Consider the following 21,199-nt stretch of genomic DNA (forward strand, 5'->3'; position numbering starts at 1 on the left):
GAAGATTTTTCTTTGAAATTTTCCGCTCAGTGTATCCAGCAGGTATTACGTCTGATTGGGAGCGGCTGCTGCCACGATTCAACATCATCCCTCTGTCAACCATCCCCTCTCTCTCTTCCGTTAGCGCGCCTCCGTCCCTCATCACTCCTCTTGCTCACCCCCCTTACTCTCTCTCTCTGGATCTCCCCCCACCCCCCTTCTCTCTCTCTCCCTCTCTCTGCTGGAACGCACGTCCGGGGATAATACTCTCGCTCTCTCCGTCTTTTGCTGCTGCAGAACGGACCGTAAAGCTTCACGCCTTCATCCTCTTCTTCCCTGCCAGACCGGGAACTCCGATCAAGGTAAGACAAGTGAAAACACGATGTGTTCTGTACGAGCTGGGCTCAGCTGTCAGTGTTTGCGGGGAGAAGTGTTGGGGTGAGAGTGGAGGGGGGGTGGACTTCTGCACTTTTGGGATGCGCTGTGTGCGCGCTGGAGAGACACCGTGCTGCCACGTTGAGGTTGTCGGTGCAATGCTGAGCTTTGCTTATTTGGCGAATATAAACACAGAGATGCTCAGAGGGATATCCCGACAACGTTCTTGGGCAGTGTCCACTCTTCAGACACCTGTGAGTCAGAGACTGAGCAGACCATAAAATTAAATAATAATAATAATAAAAGATTCAAACACAGAGAGGAAAAGAGTGTGGAGAAAATTTGGATGAATTGTTGCGAGCCCGACCTATTGGCTGGCAGTGCTGCCCCGCCTCTGTACCCGTTTTTTTTTTTTTTTTTTTTTTTACGTGGTGGTGGATAAGACAGCTGTTGAACATGCGTGTGTTTGCTCCGGTGCTCAGGTCTGGAGCGGCTTTCTGCGGATCAAGAGATCCCAGGCTGAGCCATTCTGAGCGGGGAGGTAGTGCCGGGGTTGCTCTGTGGCAAAAACACAAAGGGGCAACGGTGGCCCTGGGGTGAGCAGCAGCTGTCTTCGAACGTGTGCGCGTGTGTGGTGAGTGGCATCACCAGTGAGTGAGTCGAAAATGATAAGCAGAGATGGTGCACAATGGCAATCGCCATAAAATGACGCGTGCGTATTTTTGCGCGCGAAAACGAGTGCCTTTGACCGAATTTCCACATCAAATGGGCTGTTTCCACGGGGTTTCCATTAGTGGGGGAATGGGGGAAAATAGAAGGGAGACTATTTGGTATCTTTCAGTCCTGCAACACAAACAAACCTCATTCAGCACCACTGCGCGTGTTTGGAGACGTTGAGAGAATGGCGAAAAGAAAGAGAGGAGAGACACGAGAGGGGGAGAAGGAAGACGATAAAGCGGAGGGGGGGGGGGGGGGGGGGGGGGGGGGTGAAAGAAAGGTAGATAGAGAGAGAGAGAGAGAGAGAGAGAGAGAGATGAGATGGCGCACTACAACAGCGCTTTCTAGCAGTGTTTTGATTTATCGCCTCTCCAATGCGCACTGACGCACAAAGCTCCGGGTTCCCCCCTGTTGGTATTCGTTGTCATCTCGACTGATCAGGATTATGTTAGAGTCGCAGTCGTTGACCTATCTGGCCTCCAGGAACACACCCTCATCCACCTCTCCTCTCCTCCCGTGATTTTGCCGGATAGCCACATATCCCAAGCGCACGCGTTTAGACTCGACGGATGATTGTTGCCGTGAAAACAATCATGCGTGATGCGATGTGACAAGCGAACTAGTGGCATGTTTTGACTGAGGCACTGAAATTTCCTCTTTAACGTCCGGTGCCTGCACAAGTGGGGTTTATTCATTTATGCATCTCATTGTGATGATGATGCGTGCGTGACTCATTTGGCCATGAAGCGATGGGATAGTGGAGGGCAGAGCACAGCCGCAGGATACCGAAAAGAGCGCCCAGCTTAAGCGAACTTGTAGGAAATAAAAACATCTTCATCATTTTCGTGAATGCCCGTTTTTTTAGCAACATTCTTTGCATTATCCTGTGCATCAACTCTTCCTCTCTGTCACCACCATCTTTACTCCCCCGCTTACTTTTTTCTCATTTTTTTCGTTGTCACTGCCATTAACATTATCAGCAACATCATCCACGTTTTTCATCTCAGCTGTCAAAAGTTTCTTTATTATTTCTCATCCATCCATGAACACGTTATCTTCATAATTCTACCAGTAACCCCACCCTCACCACCACCAACAATATCATCATCATCATCATCATCATCATCATCATCATCATCATCATCATCATCATCATCACAAATTTTTTGGACTGAACTACATTATAAAAAGATTCCACATCCCTCCTCTCCTCTCCTCTCCTCTCCTCTCCTCTCCTCTCCTCTCCTCTCCTCTTGAAACCCGACTCACCACCAGGCCTGATGTCATTCATAAATCTTCTGTCGGGGCAGAGTATGGCACTATACAGAAACTCAAAGATGCAACAGTATTTTACTAAGTTTGTAGGTTTTATTTTGTGGTTGGCTTGTACTTCAATAGGTCGAACTTTAAAACCGCTTGCCTGGTATTACGCCGGAGCTCCTTCTGGTGACAAAACCCCTCTGACCTGTCAGGAAACAGATATGGGATTGTGGGAGTGTCCTTTGGTGTCTGGCAGCAAATCCTTTGTGTGCTGTGGGCTGCGACACCCAAAGGATTTGCCCTCAGTGGATTAGGCTTGTTCTGGTTCATATGGATGTTCAATCAAACTGACATCAGAATCTGGATCTGTGGACTCTACTATGAAACAAGTTGAACTTGCTAGGATCTCTTTTCCTTCTCAGTTGTTACTTGCCCTAAAGTCAGCAATTATGCTAAGCAGTCACATGAAGGTGATTTGATAAGTCAACTCAGGATTTAACAATCTAGTTGTGAGTGTGTTTACATGAAAGGGGTGGTGCTGGCAGGATCTGAGAATTACAAACAGGGACAGGTCTACAGAGGAAGATCAAGTTATGATGTTAGAAAACTATGAAGTGTGAGTGTGTGTAATTAATGTGTGCTTTAAATACATTGGTCGGTAAGACTGGGAAAGAGTTACTATGTTGATAAAATTTAGCCTGTTTGAAGCTTGAAGAAAGGAAGGAAAGCATGCAACTATGCTGACTGTCTAAGTTAACAGACTTCAGTATGAGCGCTCTGTCATTAAGAAACAAGAGAATCTGACTGGTTACAATAAAGTATTGCATTAATTGAATGTTTATCAATAATTTAACAGAATACTTTGGATTCTTGTAAACCAATTTTTGCTTTATTCTTTCACTTAAACAAGAGCAAGCATAAAAACTCTGTATAATTGTACTGTAGACTAAGCTTATTTGCAAATTTTATGTAAGGTCCACATGTAATGTGTACTTGAGATGTATAAGGTTTATAGAACAATAAGAGAATTTTAAAATTGTTTTAGTCAACAGAGAAAACAAATGAAGGATTAAAGTTGTCATCAGGGGAAAACAAAGTTCAGATGCTTTTCAGATACTTTACTGCTAGCCACACACTAAGTGCTGAGGATTCTTACAGCACTAGTAATGCTGTTTTATGGAGATGTGATTGATTATTAGATGTGGATTCTAAATCTGCTGACCTCTTATCGTGTACATAACCTGCTTCAGTTACTGTGATGATGAACCCTGGTAAGAATACTTTGTAATACTGAAAATCCGGGGTTAAACTTGAAGTTGATGTTTTACACCCAAATCCTGCTTTGTTGTACAGGCCTCTGGTAAAGACCTTGGGCTCACTGTCATCTTCTGAGCTGGTCCTGAGAAGTGTTTGGGGAATAGCAAGAAGCAGTGTCATGCCTGAGGGAGGTGCTGCCATAAGTCTGACAGTTGGCAGAGCTAAGAGCTAGGGTGGTCCCTGTGAAGGTAACATTAACACAAATTCCACAACCCAAGGAATCCCCGCAGAACTGTCAACGTTTTTCACGTCGCGCGCTGGTGCTTTTAATGTTTATAATGATCGATGCTTGCACAGAATTATAAATAAATCACATTTGTCTTTATGTTGTGCAAGTTAAAAACAAAATAAAACAGGAGCTTGAATGAAAAAGCCCGACATCTCTGTTTTAAGAAATAATCCTTGAACCACAAAAATGATACAAAACGATAAACGTGTGCGTGTTATTTTAAGTGTAAGACGTTGACGATGAAAAGAAGAATCTCAGCACGATGTGAGAGGCAAACTCGCACATCGTGTGTGTTGCTTCGCTAAGGTGTGTCTCGACTGAAGCTGTGGTACAATGCTGAAGGGAATATGAGCAGTGGATTGGATTTAGGGTCCCCCAGGGCCACATCCAATTCAAAGACGATGTGAGAAGAGCAGATCAGAGAGACGGGAATTAAAAAAGCAAGCAGTAGATAAGCAGGGTGACAGAGAGGAACAGGGGATGAAAGGAGCGGGAGGGATGAGAGTGGGAGAAAATGAGGAATAATAAATAAAGTTCAACGCTATCTACAGGTCTCACAAAGCCAAATTCAATTCTAACTAAGGCTTCATTAAATGAAGAAAAATTAAACAGGGCTGGTAAAAACCTGCGTGCTAATGAATTAAGCTAACGAGAGTTCTGAGGCTGAAAGTCATTTATTGAAGAGAATGTACTCAGAAACACACACAGTGTAATTCCTGTGCTTTGATGAACAAAAAGAAGAAGAAAACCCGGGGTAAAAAAAATGTGCAGTTCAGTGCTGTAAGGCCTATAAAACCACTGTCCAGCCAATACGGACGTCCATGAATAGGTTTAAATCAATCATTTGCTGTTAAGCTCAGAAATGGCATTACTATCTAATTAAAATATTAATTTTAATATGAATGAACACAATTTAAAGAAATATATTTATAGGTACTTCTTTTTGACTCTGTTAGTAGTTCATCCAACAGTTTCTTGGTATCAAACTGCTGAACATTCACACACTTAGCTAAAAGGACAGAAATCAAAGCCCGGCAATGTGAAATGTTTCTAACTCCTACGTAATCTGATGTTTTTTTTCTTCCTTTCTTACATTTCTGTCCTTACAGATAGCACTCTGTTCTTCCCAGTCCACTTTGTCCCGTTATCAGGAAAAGCAATAAGGTCTTCTGCTGTGTTTGGCTACTGCTGATCTAAGCTGAATTCATTCTGCTGTTTCTCTTTAAGTAGCAAACCCCAGTGAGTTATTCATTAGTTATATGACTGGCAGCCAGTAACATAATTAATAAAATCGAATCTAAGCAACCAGAGTTGCCTGAATGGAAAAGTGATCAAACAGAAAAATTCACCAATCTATTAAAGGGAGCTTCCACCTGCGGTAAACTCAGGACGGCACAAGAACATTCACCGCCCTAACAAACTTTTCTTCACTTGGTGGACAATAATTGAAAAATAAATACATCAATGAATAAAAGTGCTGTGAAAGAAAAGGCAGACCATGTAAAACATATCGTGATGATTTATACACAGTTTCCTTTCACAGTTTTTAGATTACGTGAAGACAAAGTAATGCGGCTTGCACCCTGTTTAACCTTAAATGGTCTTTAACCTTCTGTGGTCTCGATCGTCATAGGTGACGACCCTAACTCTAACCCTAGGTAATCATTTATTTGTTTGTTTTTGTATTTAAAAAACAATAAAGTCAGTTTAGACTTCCTCCAAACTATAGAGTAATGTTTATGATGACTTGTAAAAATAATTAATCAATCGATCACATATCATCAACTCAGCGTATTTAAGCACAAGGTCAAGATGACGTCCGTCAGTTTAAACTGAGCATCAGAATGCATGAGAAAGGTGATTTAAATGACTTTGAATGTGGCATGGTGATCTGCCGGGATCTCCAGCGTTTTTGCTCATTGGAAAATATCCATTGAGCTGCAGTGCTCACAGTGCTGTGCCAGAGGTCAGAGGAGAATGACCAGGCTGCTTCAAAAATTATAGGAATGTCATAGTAACTCAAATTACACATTTGTTAAAACCAAGATATGCAGAAGAGCATCTCTGAATGCTCAACACATTGAACTGTAAAGCAGATGGGCTACAGCAGCAGAAGACCACACTGGCTGCCTCCCCTGGCAGCTCAGAACAGGAAATAAAGGCTACAATTCATACTCGCTCACCAAAACTAGACAACAGAAGAAAAACACTCAAAGTGCATTCACTACATGAAAGAAAAGAATATATCAAAATGTAAGTTACTTAAAATACAGTCGTTACTGTTTAGCTTATTCTTAAGCCCCAAACCAAAAATTCTGCAGCGAGTGTGTGATGCTCTCGTGTGAATATGGAGCAAAATCTCTGAGGAAGGGTTAAAATAACTTGTTGACTCTGTGCCATGAAGACTTAAAGCATTCTGAATCTGTTAATGCCAATTAGAAGAAAGGCTGAACAAACAAGAAGTGCAAGTTCGTCCAATGCCCCCAACCTGCTGTCATCTTTGACCAGCTCAAAAACAGAAGTGGACTCAGGGCAAATCACGTTGCTCACTTTATCACTCTCATTCATATTCAGTCTCACGTAAACACATGTGACATTATTCTAGAGCTACAGGAGACTACAGATGCTCCAAGAAAGGCAAAGCCCAGTGGTGTTTGCAACGGAGGGTCTGAGCATCTCTTCCCCTGTGGTACAGTGTGGGAGAAAAGCTTGTTGTGGCTGCCTTGATTCTGCAGCCACAACAAGCCTAAAACCAAAAGCCTGAGTTTTTGCTCACTCTCAGAAAATATCAAGCAGGCCCCCAAATCGAGCTTAGCTGTAATCCCAGCAGATCATCTGATCACAGTGACAGCTGATGGCTCAGCTGATAACCTTTAAAAATCCAACTGGCAAATCTCTTTTTTAAAGATTTTAAGATGCAAGCTAGTTGCAGGCCACTTTGATACCCACCACAGCCCACTTTTTAATGCTGGTTCTGATTAAATCAGTGTCTGTTCTGTGCTGGGCTTTTGCTACTGCTCTCCTGCTCCTGGCCTTCTATTTATGCACTGACATATGCATCAGTGGAAGTCAGCGAATACAAATTTCAAATGACTGCAAATGGAAATGGCAATCTTCATTGGTTTTTATTATGGGGGACAGCTAGTTTGCTACTTTAAATTGGTCAAATCTGAACTCATTCTTCTCTCACTATTATCTAGTGAAAAGTAGTAGAAAACAGTTACATCTCGAGCTGAGAGTGACTCCATGAAAGCTGAAAATGCTAAGACGCTTGAGCATTTGCTCGACGTGCGCTTGACTGATGAGGTGTTAAGAAGGATTCTCACCAGTCTGTGTGTGCTTGTTGTGACTGACAATCACCTGTCTCACACTACAAGCTGGAAAATGCATTTAATTCCTCTGCACCGACCCTATGAATGGACAGTTAACAGCAACAAAGGCATAAACTACAACACTGAACACTGTGAGTGAAGAAGCGTTTGCTATGCACTTGCGACATGTCTAAATTGTCTTTCAGCTGGTGCAGAGTGGGAACAGCTCTAGCTATACTATGACCTTAGGTGTTTAGACAGTTAACAAGCAGGTGGAGATGCGAAAAACGATGAGTGAAAAACACTGATGAATTCCAGGAGAATAGCACTCTGCGTCCCAAACACACCCCAGCGTTTCCCTTATGCAGTTTTTGTGGCTTCTCTGCTCCTCTCTCTCTGTGTTTATCAAAGCCAGTCTGTGAATCTGTGAACTGACAGGCTTGCCGCATTTGTCCCTGCCTGTAAATGTGTTAGTCTATGTAATCCTGCTCCCTCCCCTCCTCGTTTTTTATTCCCTTCTCCCATTTCCCTCAACACAAATATGAGCGGGACGAGGAGAAAGAATGAGTGCGGTGGGGGAGACGGATGCGTTCAAATGTTAACTCTGCTGTGTGTCTGCAACAATAACCCCGGCAACAGGGAGGACAAATCTTATCGCCACCCAAAATGTTTATTTTCTGCCATTGTGAAAAGCCAGACTGTGGCTGGTGGTGATAAGTTACGGAAGAAAAACACCATTTGGCAGCTTTTTTAGATGAATGCATAAAGGAATAGAGAGTAAGATAGGGGAAGTGAGGAAGAGGGATGGCCTCAGGGCAGGACAAAGGAGTTGCTGCCTTTCAGAATTGTTGTAGCGTGCTTCTGGTATTCAGAACTGCTGCAGCTCTTTCTGGGATATACAATATACAGAATCGTAACAATGACTGATAGCAGCCGCAGAAAAGATCATTCCAGACTGAAAACGATTGAGGTTTAAAGGTCATGCCCGGATATGGTAAAGATGTGGGATTTTTGCTTACACTTATGTCCTCAAACTTGAGCGTCCAGAAAGAATTTAGTAATGCAATATATTCCTTCTGTCCTGGAGTGGAGCTGAATAAGGCACATCTCTATTAAAGTCATGTTTATTATGACTTTATGACAGGCCACCAAATTTCATCCCAGCAGATCAGCTGATGACTTATTATAGAATTTTGAAACTCAAGTTTGTGCCACACACCATTAGAGATGCTGGACAAATCCGATTGGCTGCCACTGGGATCGACTTAAAGCTCGATGCCTTGGCCGGAGGCTCTCTGGCAAGCGGAGGGGCCAAGCATCGAACTGCTAACCCCTCAAGTAGCAGACAGCCATTGTCATTCAAAATCTCACAGCACACATTTATTAATATTTGTTTTTGCGTAACACGTGAACAATAAATTTCTACTGGCAGCTGTATCCCCTTCACACCTGTGCCTCTGAGATGATTACAGATTACTGACAACACTAAGTACTTGGCATCATATGAAATAATGGTGTACGCCGAATTAAAAAACAACAACAACATAGGAAATAGAAATAAACGGCACATAAAACACAGTGTTCAAACGTGCCATTCAATATGTAGTTATACACAGGCAGAAGTTAATAAAGAGGACTGTCTGGATCTGCAGCGGCGTTTCAGCACCTCTAATTATTGAGTAATGGGCAGTTTGATACATAATAATATCAGGCAAGTTCATTCGTCCATGTGCTGCTATGGAGATACTCAACTAATTGGAAAGCGATATGAGCCCCCCCCCACCATGGTAGCGCCTGCACGTCCTGCACAAATCTTTCCTCCCACCTCATCTCGTTCATGCCTTCATGCTGCAGATATCAGTAGAGATGTGGTCACGATGGTAGGGCTATAAGAGGAGTGCGCAGATATTGTGTTATTTAATTATTATTCTGGGGCAGGTGGTGATTTAATATGCAACGTTTCAAAGAACTCAGCAAGCTGAACAAACATACAAGCTAAAGGTCCAGTGTGGATGTGTTTGGAAAATATACACAACACTTTCAGCAAAGGAGATGAGGGGACCACTCGGCAAGTGACACTTGATGAAGTGGAAATTTAAAACGTGTAATGCCCTAGATAATTTTAGATTCCTTTAATCAGATGTGATTCGTACAGGATGTGTTTTTGAAGTGATCTATTTGGTGAAATGTCCCTGAAAAAAAACAGAAAATAAAAACTTCTCCTTCTTCAGATGTTATCACGAACTACAAATGCGTCATAAAACGAGAGGCGGGGCACACCTTAATTACAATCAGACAGAGACAGACAACCTTTCACTGTCATTTCACTGAATGTTTCCTTTACGGCTCCATCATTTTTAGATTTGGGTCAAAAATATTGTGCTGTAGCTGAGACAAATCTTTGCTGATCCCACGCTGGGAAAATGTGCTTGTTTTATCAACTTAAAGCAGGAAAGCAACTTTTGACTGTCCCCCTGTCACAAGGGGGAACCACAGCAGGTAGCTCTGCATGGTTTGCTAGAGTTCATTGCCACGTGTCCCTCATGACACAACCCCGATAGGGCTGGAATCAAACCGACGACCTTTCACTGTTGCATGCCTCTTTAGTTCAGCGATCTAAGGACTTTGTTCTCTGTCTTTGGCTCTGAGCTTTGCTGATATTTCACTTAGAGATCACCCCCTGATAATGTGTTTAAAATTGTAACTCAAATTAGTTCTTTGAAGATTGGGTTATCTTATGGCAACCCCCCCCCCCCCCCAAAAAAAAAGAAACAAGAAACAGTTTAATAATAACATAAAAGCGAGTCAGGTCAAAAGTAATTTACTTGATTTGTATGCATTGTTGATGCCAAGTGAATTTTCTAAACCTTTGATTTGATATATTTAAGTTGTATTTTATTTAAAATTATTGCTTTATGCTTCAAAGAATGTTTTTTTTTTGAGTGCATGGTCCTCTCTTTACACTTGGTGAAGGAATACTCTGTCTCCCATCTCTGTTGAAGTACTTTTTTTTTTTTTGCTCTGTTCTGTGTTTGCAAACTTATTAGCTTGCAGGTTTATAGTTATATAGTATTTAGAGATGGGGAATAGAGAAGTATAAATATTTTGTTACAGAAATGTAGAATTTTCAGCACACTAGATGTTATTTTTATTCTCTACACAAAGATCTTTAATTTACACTCCTCACATTTTTAAAGCAGACTTGTTACTTTAGGTTTTAATCACTTGAGGGGAGTTAATAATCATTGTGCATCACTGTGCACCTTTTTGGCATAAAACCTAGTTAATCCTGAACGTAGGAGACACTAACACATAAAAAAAATATTCTATTAGTGTTTTCATCATTGGTGTCTTTTTGCACACGGAATGAAATATAATTTACAAAAAAATGGATGCATCTTTTATTGCACAAACCTGGGTTGTTAAAGTGGTTTGTAATGATCTGACATGGTGTTCAAAATGCACTGTCTGGTCACACTTAGGCATATAGCTAGCGCTACTGGAGAAAAGCAAGTGTGAATGAAGTAACCTAGCAGGTCATTTCAAATGCAATATCCTAAACAGTTTAACAAATATCAGCACTCCAAGTGTCTCTGTTCAGTTTGTCACACAATGTGCTTGATAGCCAACAGTACAGTTGTTCCCAGGGAGAGAAAAGAAAGGTTAATCTGTGATAAGTTCACACTCAAAGATAGAGAACGTTGCAAGACAGAAAAGACGGGACTCTAAATATGATTTTATTGTTTTTATTAATATTATTTATTAATATGAGATGAGATTCCGTTAGCTTTGCAAAAAGATAGCTGGTAGAAACATCCTGCAAAGAGCTGCTTTTTACTTGTATACTCTGAGTACATCACTGAACGTGCACCTTTTTACTTTGACTTGTACATTCACTCAAAGCAACGTTGAACGTTCAGCTTTTACCAGTATGTGCTTCTTCTACTTAAGTATGCGTGTATTTCTTCCGCCTCTGAAATCATCAAATAATCAAATTCAGTCTTGAACAGTTACAACATCTGACATATTTTCAAATCTGCTTGAACTTGTAGTCGAAGTTTAGTAAGCTGATAATGAGTCTGTAAAGTCAGTGAAATAAATTGCATTTGGATACCAAGTACATATAATAGTACAAATTGGTTTAAAAAGTTTATAGTAAACATTTTCAATATGGATTTTTAATGTAAAACATGCAGTTCTGCACAATCCAACTTGCAGAGCAATGGCTGACAGTCTTTCAGGAGTCTCACGACTCCGTGTTTTGCTCTGTTTAGCCTGAAGAAAGACTGGAAGTTTTTTCCATTGAGGTGCCCTCATAACTTGTCTATGATGAACACAGGTGACTCTACTGGGAGCTGCTGGTGTCTTTGAATGAAGTTGTTATTTGGCTTCGGGACTCTTCACTGTCTCTTTTGGACACACATACACACACACGCCTCTGTTTAGTAGTTTTAAATTGTAGAGATTATCTTGTTACCTGGAACTTTGCAATGTGCCACCATATTGCCAGAGGTACTCACAAAAATGAATTTGAAGTGACTGGAAAGTAGATAGAAATGCAAATTCCCACAGCGATAAAATAAAAAGACCGTCATTTACTGCTGAGGGAAAGAAATTTGGCCTAAAGAATCAGCCTCTGATTTAGCCCTTTTGTATAATTTGCAATGTCCTTGCTTTTATCTGAATTTCAGAATATATTCACAATTTTAGAAGGCATATTTTACTAAAATAACCCTACACCTGTCGTGTATTTGAGTACAGTATGTGGTATAGTTTTGTTACACAGAGCATTGATTTCTCACACATTTCCTAATAATTTAGTTGGATTCATAGGGCTTCGGAGTTGACGTCACGCCGCAATGCATTGTGGGAGCGCGGCGGCATTTTCGGGGTCTACGAATCAAATCAAACACACTGTGTTGGAACGACGATTACAAGATGCTTAAAAGCAGCTTAAAAGAGAATGGACTGTATAGAGACTGATTGCGTCCAGAGGCGAAGCGGCGGTACTTGCAGAAAATAGCGTGCATTGGAAATGTGGACCCGTATGAAATACGGCCGTGGAGTAGAAACCCTGAAGACCAACCGCTATTGACGTAGCCTGATATATTTCATACCTTATCTGTGGAGTCAGCGCGTACAAGTCGTCATTCAATCAAAGGTAAGTCAGCTCGAGTACAGCGAGTGAAATGCGTTTGATTTCCCTGCAAACATTCAGATTACTGCAGCATAAATTCATTCATGAGGGGAAATTACAGTGAGAACATGTGGAGACTGTTAGGTGGATAACATAGTGAGTTCAGTGCATTGATGAGACACTGTCCTGAAGGATTTAGTTATTCTCTATGGTTAAAGAAATTGCAATGATTTATTAATGTTTATTATAAATAATTCTAATTATACATCTTGCTTCCATATTTGTATCTTGTGTCACTAAAAATACATTTTATTTTAGTTTTATACTTTGATTAATGACCTGCAGAATCTCCTTAACATATTAAGTGATTCATAATTGTCACTTTATGCTTTCTCCATCTCTAAAGTGATGACATCCTTGCATTACATACTTTAGGTTCATTTTCTGCAGGCAGGTTTCTGACAGAACAGACAGATTTAGACTATAACATGCAGCGTTCTATAGATGGACACATAAAGAAATGAAAAATCACATGTATGTGCTAACTTTCTTGACACTTTGTTACATTTATGATAAAGTAGATTAAACACATTTGTGTCGGCCTTGGCTCATAGTTCTTGTCTTTAAATGAACTTTGTCTGTGTGTGTTTCAGGTGCTGCACTCTAAGACTGAATGAACCAGCATTGCAGCCATGGGTCACTGTGAGCATCACAGGGAAGGTTGAAGCCGCCCGCTGCACCTGTATGGCCGGAGTCGCAGAGACCTGCACCCACGTCGCTGCTCTTCTGTCTAAAGTAGACGGAACAGTGTTGATCCGTGGCACAAGGACTGTTACAGATGAACGTGCATACTGGGTTTTGCCTGGTAATAATACCAAGATACACCCAGAGGTTGGCCATAAGATAGACGACTTCTCTTCAGCTGCCCAAAAAAAGGCTCTTGATCAAAACATACACAGACCATCTGTAGTGACAGGTAAAAGGAGCCGTCCTCAAAAAAGAAAAACCCCACCTGCTACTGTGGAGGAGTTGTCACTGCTATAATGCCATCATGTTTTATCTAGGGGTCTAGATGTATGCCTGTAGTGCACTGCTGTGTAAATAATTTGCATTTACTGAATATGTACTGACTGAGTCCCACTGTTCAAAAGTTGAATAAAGAAACTAAATTATTTTGCCTTTTTTTTTTTTTTATTAAAACCACTTTATAGAACATCACATCAGTAACAGTGTAGAATCCATGTCATTTACAGTTTACAAATGACAAAATGTTTACACCAAATCATGAGTGTTTACATGATATCACCCACTACTAACATTACTTTATTTACTGTATCTTTTGAAAAAATAACAGCACAAGACTTAAGAACATTTAACAGGAGCAGGTTTCATTCTTCTCTGGTTTTATTATCACACTGTTCACCAAACGCAGCAAACCTTCACCATCTTATCCAGAAGGGTCACCTCTTCACCCTCACATGGAAGAAGTAATCTGATTGGCATGGTGGTTTGTTTGAAGCAGGTCCCTCGTGTAGCGCTGGAAACCAGTCATGATGTTTCATCCATTTCATCGGCTGGTTTGCTGCAATAATGCCAAATAATTAGCAACTCTATAAATAGACGGTAGTTCTGCAAAATCACTCAGTAGGATGTTTGTTCTAATTTGCTATGAGCTCAGAGCGCATCGAAAATGAAACTAATAGGCTATAAAGAGAGATATGAACATATTTAGAACTTACCGGAATGAAAATGTCTGGAGCACCAACAGATATTTGGAGATGGAAGAGAGCTGCACGTCAGCTCATCTCACAGCTGCTATCCAGGCTAGACGCCTTCGTTTGGTAACATCGATACACGAGCTGCCTCATGTCGCTTCCAGGTTGGGAAAGCATAAAAAGACAATCCAACCTTATTCCCGTGCCGGTCGTAAGATCGAACATTGCAGCCGAGCACACAGCAAGTACGAACCATGGCTATGCTATCGCTCCTAGCTTAGACCCCCAAAATGGTGAATCGGGCCAAAATCCTTTCCACGCCCACCCCCGTGACATCACGCTCCGAAGCCCTATACTGGAAATTCCCGTTGGGGACAAAGTTGAAAGAAAAGCAGAATTTCAACAAAAGCAAAACATTTCAGTTTTCTCAGTCAAATGCATGAACTTTACAGTTCAAACACCCTCAAGCTTATTGGAAGTGAAATAAATCATTCTTCACCAAGTGGAGGCCACATCTCTTTCCTGTCTTGATCTCCAAATTTCTACAATGAATGTGAGACAATGCATTCATAAACCTGCAGTAGTATACGTGATCGATACCAGTGTGATTGGACTGATAGTTCGTTTCTATCACTTAAGTTCAGTTTTCAAAGGTGTATTTTGTTGTGTTGAAAAGCACAGTCATTTAGTGTTGATTAAGCTGTGTTTAGAATTTGCAAATTGATTCCTCTCATAAGTCATGCCATACTGTTCTCCCCTCCTGAGCTTCCTGTGTAAGTTAAAACTGGCAGTGTATCAGCTCGATACCAACATTTGCAATATTGTATGAATTCCAAATCCAAAATTTCATGGAAAAAACTTATTGATGTGCTTGATCTGTGTCTTGACATTAGTCAAATCAATTAAAAATTTAAATCAAATAAAAACTTTCCTGATTGTTTCATTATTTGCACTAAATTTAAAGCTGCTATTCATTTTGTTCATGATGGAAGTAGGCTCCTTTTAAATTTGATTAATTTGCACAAACACAGGTAGGACTCAAAGTGGCCCACATAGTAGGCCTTCACATGCAACAGTACACAATTGTTCAGTTTTGTAGGCAATAAAAACAATTGAATAAAAAGTAAAAACGTATTATTAACTTATAATTGCTTTTAGGAGGACAGCACTATTTTTCCCAGAGGGCAAAACTATTTCCTTTGTCCTTGATTGCATATTGTTGACAGCACACTTCCGGAGACAGGGCCACCGGGCAAGACGGAAATCAGACTTTACTGTGCCGGGATCCCGCCAGAGGTATCATGTCCATCCCTACAAGTCAAAGCTGACTTGGCTGTGCAAGTGAGATCCACGTAACATTAATAAGCTCGCAGATTTGTGAACCGAGTACCTCAACCAGGTATTTCGTTTTTATGTCTGCAGACTAATAAGAGAGCAAAACTGGATTTTCCTTTAACAGTACCTTTTTAAGTTGGAGCCGCAGCACATCGGGAGTTTCACAAAGCAAGCAGTGGAACATAAGACTTAGCGACAATAGTTTCAAAGCACAAAGCAGAGCATTTCTGTAGAGGATTGTTTTTTCGCACAATGAGTCCCCAAATTCTCTGTCAGAACTTCACATGCCAGAAAAACTCCAAAAGCATCACGGCAAAGCTGCATAAATCAGTGCCTACCAAACAAAAATCATGAGATTACATTTTGCTTTTATCTCCATATTCCTTCAACATTACTTCTGGGTTCAGTTAAACTCAGCGTGGCAGCAGCTTGGTTGTTTAAATATGTAGGAGACAACCATCGGTGTGCCTTCAGCTCTACAGCATAGAAGTGTTTTTCCACACCTGAGATGCTCAAAAATTCACGCTGAAGTGGTGCATTAGTGGGCGCCACAGACTAAGGGGACATGTTTATCAAATGTCTCAGACTCAGAAGTGGCAATGTTGTGTAGGGCAGCTTTTGCTGTCACAGCACAGCAGATGTGATGCGCTAATAGAGCCTCACCACAAATTTAAAGCAAGACTCCAGCTCTGCTCTTTTGCCACGTTTCTCTCACTTCTTACTGTGTCTGCTGTCCTGTTTGGGTAAACTCTGTCCTCGCTAGTGCTGCTTGCACTCTCTGTGGCTCAGGAGGTAGAGCAGGCCATCTACTTATTGTGAAGTTGGTGGTTTGATCCCTGACTGCCATGGTCTGCATGCCAAGGTATCCTTGGGGAAGATGCTAAACATGTCTCCCTCCCCTCACCCAAAATGGTCACAGCAGATGACTGCTCTTCCCTGAGCTTGGTTCTGCTCGAGGTTCCTTCATGTTAAGAGGGAGTGAGTTTTTACTTAACACGGTCACCAAAGCACTTGCTCATAGAGGGTCATATGATTATTGGGATAATTTTGGTTGTATTACTTGAAGGGTCTAACTTACAATATAAAGAGCCTTGATGTGACATGTTGTATAAAGTCTTTGGAGTGCTTGAGTAGAAATGCACCACAGAACCAGTCCATTTACCATTTATTGTAGGTCTGTGTAATTTTAGGTCTTTAAACTCTCACATAGACTGGACCATGCTGAACAATCAGTCATCATAGTCATGGAGAAACATTGTCTGCTCTACTTGAAGCAGCAGTAAAGCCACTTGACAGTTGACACATCGTACTGGCTCTCTTTACCTTGAAGCACGTGCACAAAATTCTACCCTGAAATTCCTTTGGTCCCATGTTGTTACACGGGTAGAGATGAGCTTAGAGCCTTAAAAGATTCTTAAGGCTTTACAGACTCTTATGTCAATTTTTTTAATATGTCTTTTAACCATGTTTGAAGAAGACTAATGATTTGCAATCACTTCAAAGCACAGCACACAGAAACTGTCTTAATAGCAGTGCTGTTAATAAAAACAGAAATGTTGCATAATTTCTCACAAAATCTGGCAGTAAACAACAATTTTCTCAAAGGTCAGAGGAGTAGTACATGGGACACACGTGTCAATTAGAGGCATTCTGGTTGTTCTTCTGGCAGAAGCGCAACAATACTTTGGCATTCAGAATTCAGAGAATGCTTCATGTTTCTGTCTTGTAATAAACATACCCAAAGGAAATATTAAACAATAAGCCGGTTGAGGGAACAACCTGAAAAAACAATTGCAATATGCTATGAATGCAGATGTTTCCACACAGATGTGCTGCATAGTACAATTAAGCAATTAACATCAAAACACATGCCATGAATTGTGGACAAATGCTGAGCAGACCAAAATAGTTCTGGTTCCATAAGGGGAAGCTATCTAAGTGACTCAGAGAGCGGGCTGGGTCACAGATGGCCAGAGCTTCAGTTAAAATTTATTGCAATATGTAAAAACTGTTATGTCACACAGCACTCTCCACTGTAATCATCAAAATATGAAAAATCATTGCCAAGGCACTGGCAAGACACTGCTCTAGTGGTACATGATAGCTCAACACCTAACAAAGACACTTAACGGTGGGAATACGCAAGTCTTCTAAAATGCCACGGCTGCCATTGTGAAAAGAAAAACCTTAGTCCAAATGCCTAAAATGACTGTTTTTTGTACAAAAATAAATGTGCAGTTTCTTTAAATTGCACATTTATTTAATGTGCCACAGTTTGATATTTGCTAGTGGAATCCAGGTTATTCTGTGCGACTAAGTGACTGTTCAAAACATGGCTATACAAGAAGTGCTGATTGTGGGTTGCTTTGATCAATAATGGGTTATAATATTCAGTGCTCCTGGACAATCTGGTCAAACTTGGTGTCATCAGATGGACTGAAACATAATGACCCAGAAGTGTTCTGCTGGCCAACAGGTCACCATGAAGATGACCTGAGGGCCGGATGTCAACTAGTGGGTCCTGTGCTCATTGCCTAGCATTGTGAAGCCCGATTGTCATTTGTCATAGTTTGGTAGTGGGCCATCATGGCCTGCAGAAGCATGGGGGACACAGAGACCTCTACAGGCTAGGAAAACAACACACTGACTACCATTAGGTGTCAGTATGAAAGCTTTGGATCCACTGCCAGACCCTACAGTGGTGCACTGGGTCCTGGGTTCCCCCTGCAGTTTGTTTCTGATTTTTTGGTCAGAGACATTCACACCAATGACCTGCTGGAGGTTATTTGTAGCTCTGGCAGCGCTCATCCTGTCCCACCTTGCACAAAGGAGCAGATACCATTCCTGCTGATAGGTTAAGTACCTTCTTCGGCCCTGTCCAGCTTTCCTAGAGTAACTGTCTGTCTCCTAGAATCTCTGCTCCATACTCTTGAGACTGTGCTAGGAGACAGCAGATGTTCTGGCAATGGCACTTATTGATGTGCCATCCTGGAAGAATTGAACTACCTGTGCAACTTTTGTAGAGTCTAGGTATCGTCTCGTGCTTTGGCCCTAGCAACTGACCAAACTGACTTGATGCTTCACTCTGATTAAAAAGTCTCAGTTAAATTATTGTTGTTGTTGTTTTTCTGTTTTCCTTTCAGTAGCAGTACTACATCAATGTAATGACTATGACATAGAGCAACAGTAAGAGGTACATGTACTCTACATGTTTTCTGAGAATTCTTTGAAGAACACTTCAGAAAGTGCACTTTGGGTCAATTTCATACATTTTATCATCATGTGGGAAAGGCGGCTGGTCAAAACAAATTATAGCATATACAAAATCTCCTTTTTCCTTACACTTTGATACCAGGATTGTCTTTTTAAACTGGCTGGTTCTTATATAGCAGTTTTCTACTCTACCTGAGCACATAAAGTGCTCTATACAACATGCTTCATTCAACTGTTGACAGACAGGTCGCCTCCTACCAGGCAGTATGTTCATTCCTTGTGATTAAAACGTCAAACTCTGGATAACTGGTTGGTTGCCTCAAGCACTTGGACCAGCGACCACCGATTTTTCTTAGTCATAAGGTGAGTGTCATCTTATTTTTACTCTGTAGTGGCTGAGCTACTCAGGCGAAACACCGGTAACAGTAAAGAAACACAAAGTCAGTAATTGAGTTTGGATAGACATGGATTTTTTCAAATTATTAGTAAGAATTACAGTCAACATCTCCTTTAAAGAAGATGTCATATTTTTCTACACTTCCTGGGCTGACAAGGCGCTGAAAGGTGCCCTTGTCAAAGCAGTAATTCTGGTAAATTGTAAAACACTGCAAAAGTATTTTGTCACATGCCTCTGAAACTTAATGAGATATAAATCCACGATCGACGTAACATTTAAGTTTTTTTTTTTGCACAGATATGTCTCACAAGTGATTTGCTTCTCTCTATAGATCGGGAAAATCTAATAAAGTTACTTTTTATTGTCATCAACATCTTTTTTTTACATGTTTTATTTCGTGCCCGATATTTTATTTCAAATTGCAGTTCTGTCAGTCAATTAAACTTTTAATCTCAATCATCAACTCATTTTGCCAGCTTGATATCTAAATTCAAGACTTGTCCAGCACATGTACCGTGCATGCCTTTAAATAAAGTCGGGAAACGCTATGTTTACACATTTAAATCTCTGATAAAAGCTTCTCAGTTTATACACTCTGCTCTTCGCCGTGAACAATTACATTTACATTTGCTATTCATTCCTCTCATTCAGGCAGATACACGCCTGTAGGCAGACCTGAACAGATACAGCACCGGGTAATTACATTTTGAATAGCTGAAGAACACGAGACGTATTTTATTTATCTGATCTTAGTCTGGCTCAGTGGATGTTTTACAGAGGAAACGATTCCCACTTTCCACACCGCAGTTGATGAAGAGTGAAAAATTATCTGGCCTTTGCTTGAACTGTCTGATCTGAGTTTTCTCTGATTGGATGTTTCACACAAAAAAATACCAATTTCCACTTCCACTCCACAGCTGGTGGATGATGAAGGCAGATTAGTTTCCACCCCATTTCTTTCTGTATTAGCTCTTATCATGTCCTTGCATTTAGACCAATCACTTCACTTGTTGTAACTCGGTGCAAAGGTGCTCTGACACCAGCTAACAGTCACTTAAGTTAGGCTGAAGTGCTTCTATTTGAAAAAGTAGAGATTTCCCCTGATTTCATTCCCACTTCTGCCACTTTCTGCTCACTTTTACAGCGCTAAACGAAGTACGCAGAAAGGTCTGGCTATGGACGACTGACCTTATCTTGCAAATTGTCTACCGCTGCTCAGCTCTGTGTGAAGATAACTCGGTAACTGTTTCCTTCCCTGCTTCTCACTCTAATTCAGACAGATACTGTTAAGCCTGTAGGGGAAGCTGGGACAGAATGTAAGTAAATAACTGTCGAACAGGTCAAAAATCAGAAGGAATGTGTCGTCAGTGTCCTTTCTAGTGAGCAGTGTAAAGCTTTTTACATATGCCCCAGCTAATGAACAAATCATATACTTTAGGCATTTGACATAAGACATGAATCAGTTGTAAAGTCTTGTCAGTAATGACATACAGTACAAGACGTAATATTGCATTTTTCATTGTATAATGCTTTTTCTTCTTTTTTCCCCCCTTTTGCTGTGGCCGTGTCCCCATTTTCCAACAGGGATCATTAAACTTTCATTTTATCTAATCTAAGAACCATGTAACCTGGAATTGGACATTTTCCCGCCGACCACTAAAGTTGAAGTGGTGTGTTGTATCCAAATTATTTAAGGTGTTGATGTCATCTCAACGGACTGTGTGTAATTATAGAGAGCGACACACGTGCATCTTCGCTGTGACCTGATGTTTCCATCACAAAGAACAAGGCCTGAATCACATTCAAGACATGTTTTAGAGATTTATTTGCTCAGGAGTCTAGAGTCTTATGATTATTGTGAATTACGCTGAAACAAGCTGCTGTCGCTTAATCTGGGCCTGTGCAGTGTGATTACTGATAAAGTGATGGGACACAGAAAACTAATCTTTTTTTGTCTCTCTGTCTGCTAATCACCTTATAAGGTCATAAATCTGCAGATCTGTGGATAGCTCTCACCCATTTGGAGACAAGTTGGTGGATCAGTGGTTTTTGGTTTAATGTATAAAGAGTACATGAAGCACTACTTGTATTATCCCTAACTTATACTATGGAGCCTTGCTCTAAAAAGCTGTCACAGCTTTGTGAACGTCAGGTTTTACCTACTGAATCTTGGCGCAAAGACATTTTCTCCAAAGTTTATTTTTGGTTTCACTC

General features: G+C 40.9%; 1 protein-coding gene across 1 annotated transcript in view; it reads left to right on the top strand.

Moving 5' to 3' along the window:
- The first annotated feature begins 278 nt into the window (after positions 1 to 278).
- The window catches only part of LOC147327204 (protein phosphatase 1 regulatory subunit 29-like), a 304,564-nt gene continuing 283,643 nt past the window's right edge, over positions 279 to 21,199 (top strand). Inside the window, exon 1 of the mRNA XM_086294854.1 lies at positions 279 to 341. The gene's annotated coding sequence lies outside the window, so the exon portion shown is untranslated. The remainder of the gene's footprint in view (positions 342 to 21,199) is intronic.

The sequence above is a fragment of the Aulonocara sp. 'chitande type north' Nkhata Bay genome, linkage group LG6, assembly GCF_057382095.1.
Source record: "Aulonocara sp. 'chitande type north' Nkhata Bay isolate Kocher_YH1m ecotype deep benthic linkage group LG6, A_spYH_male_GT1.1, whole genome shotgun sequence".
NCBI classification, from domain to species: Eukaryota; Metazoa; Chordata; class Actinopteri; order Cichliformes; family Cichlidae; genus Aulonocara; species Aulonocara sp. 'chitande type north' Nkhata Bay.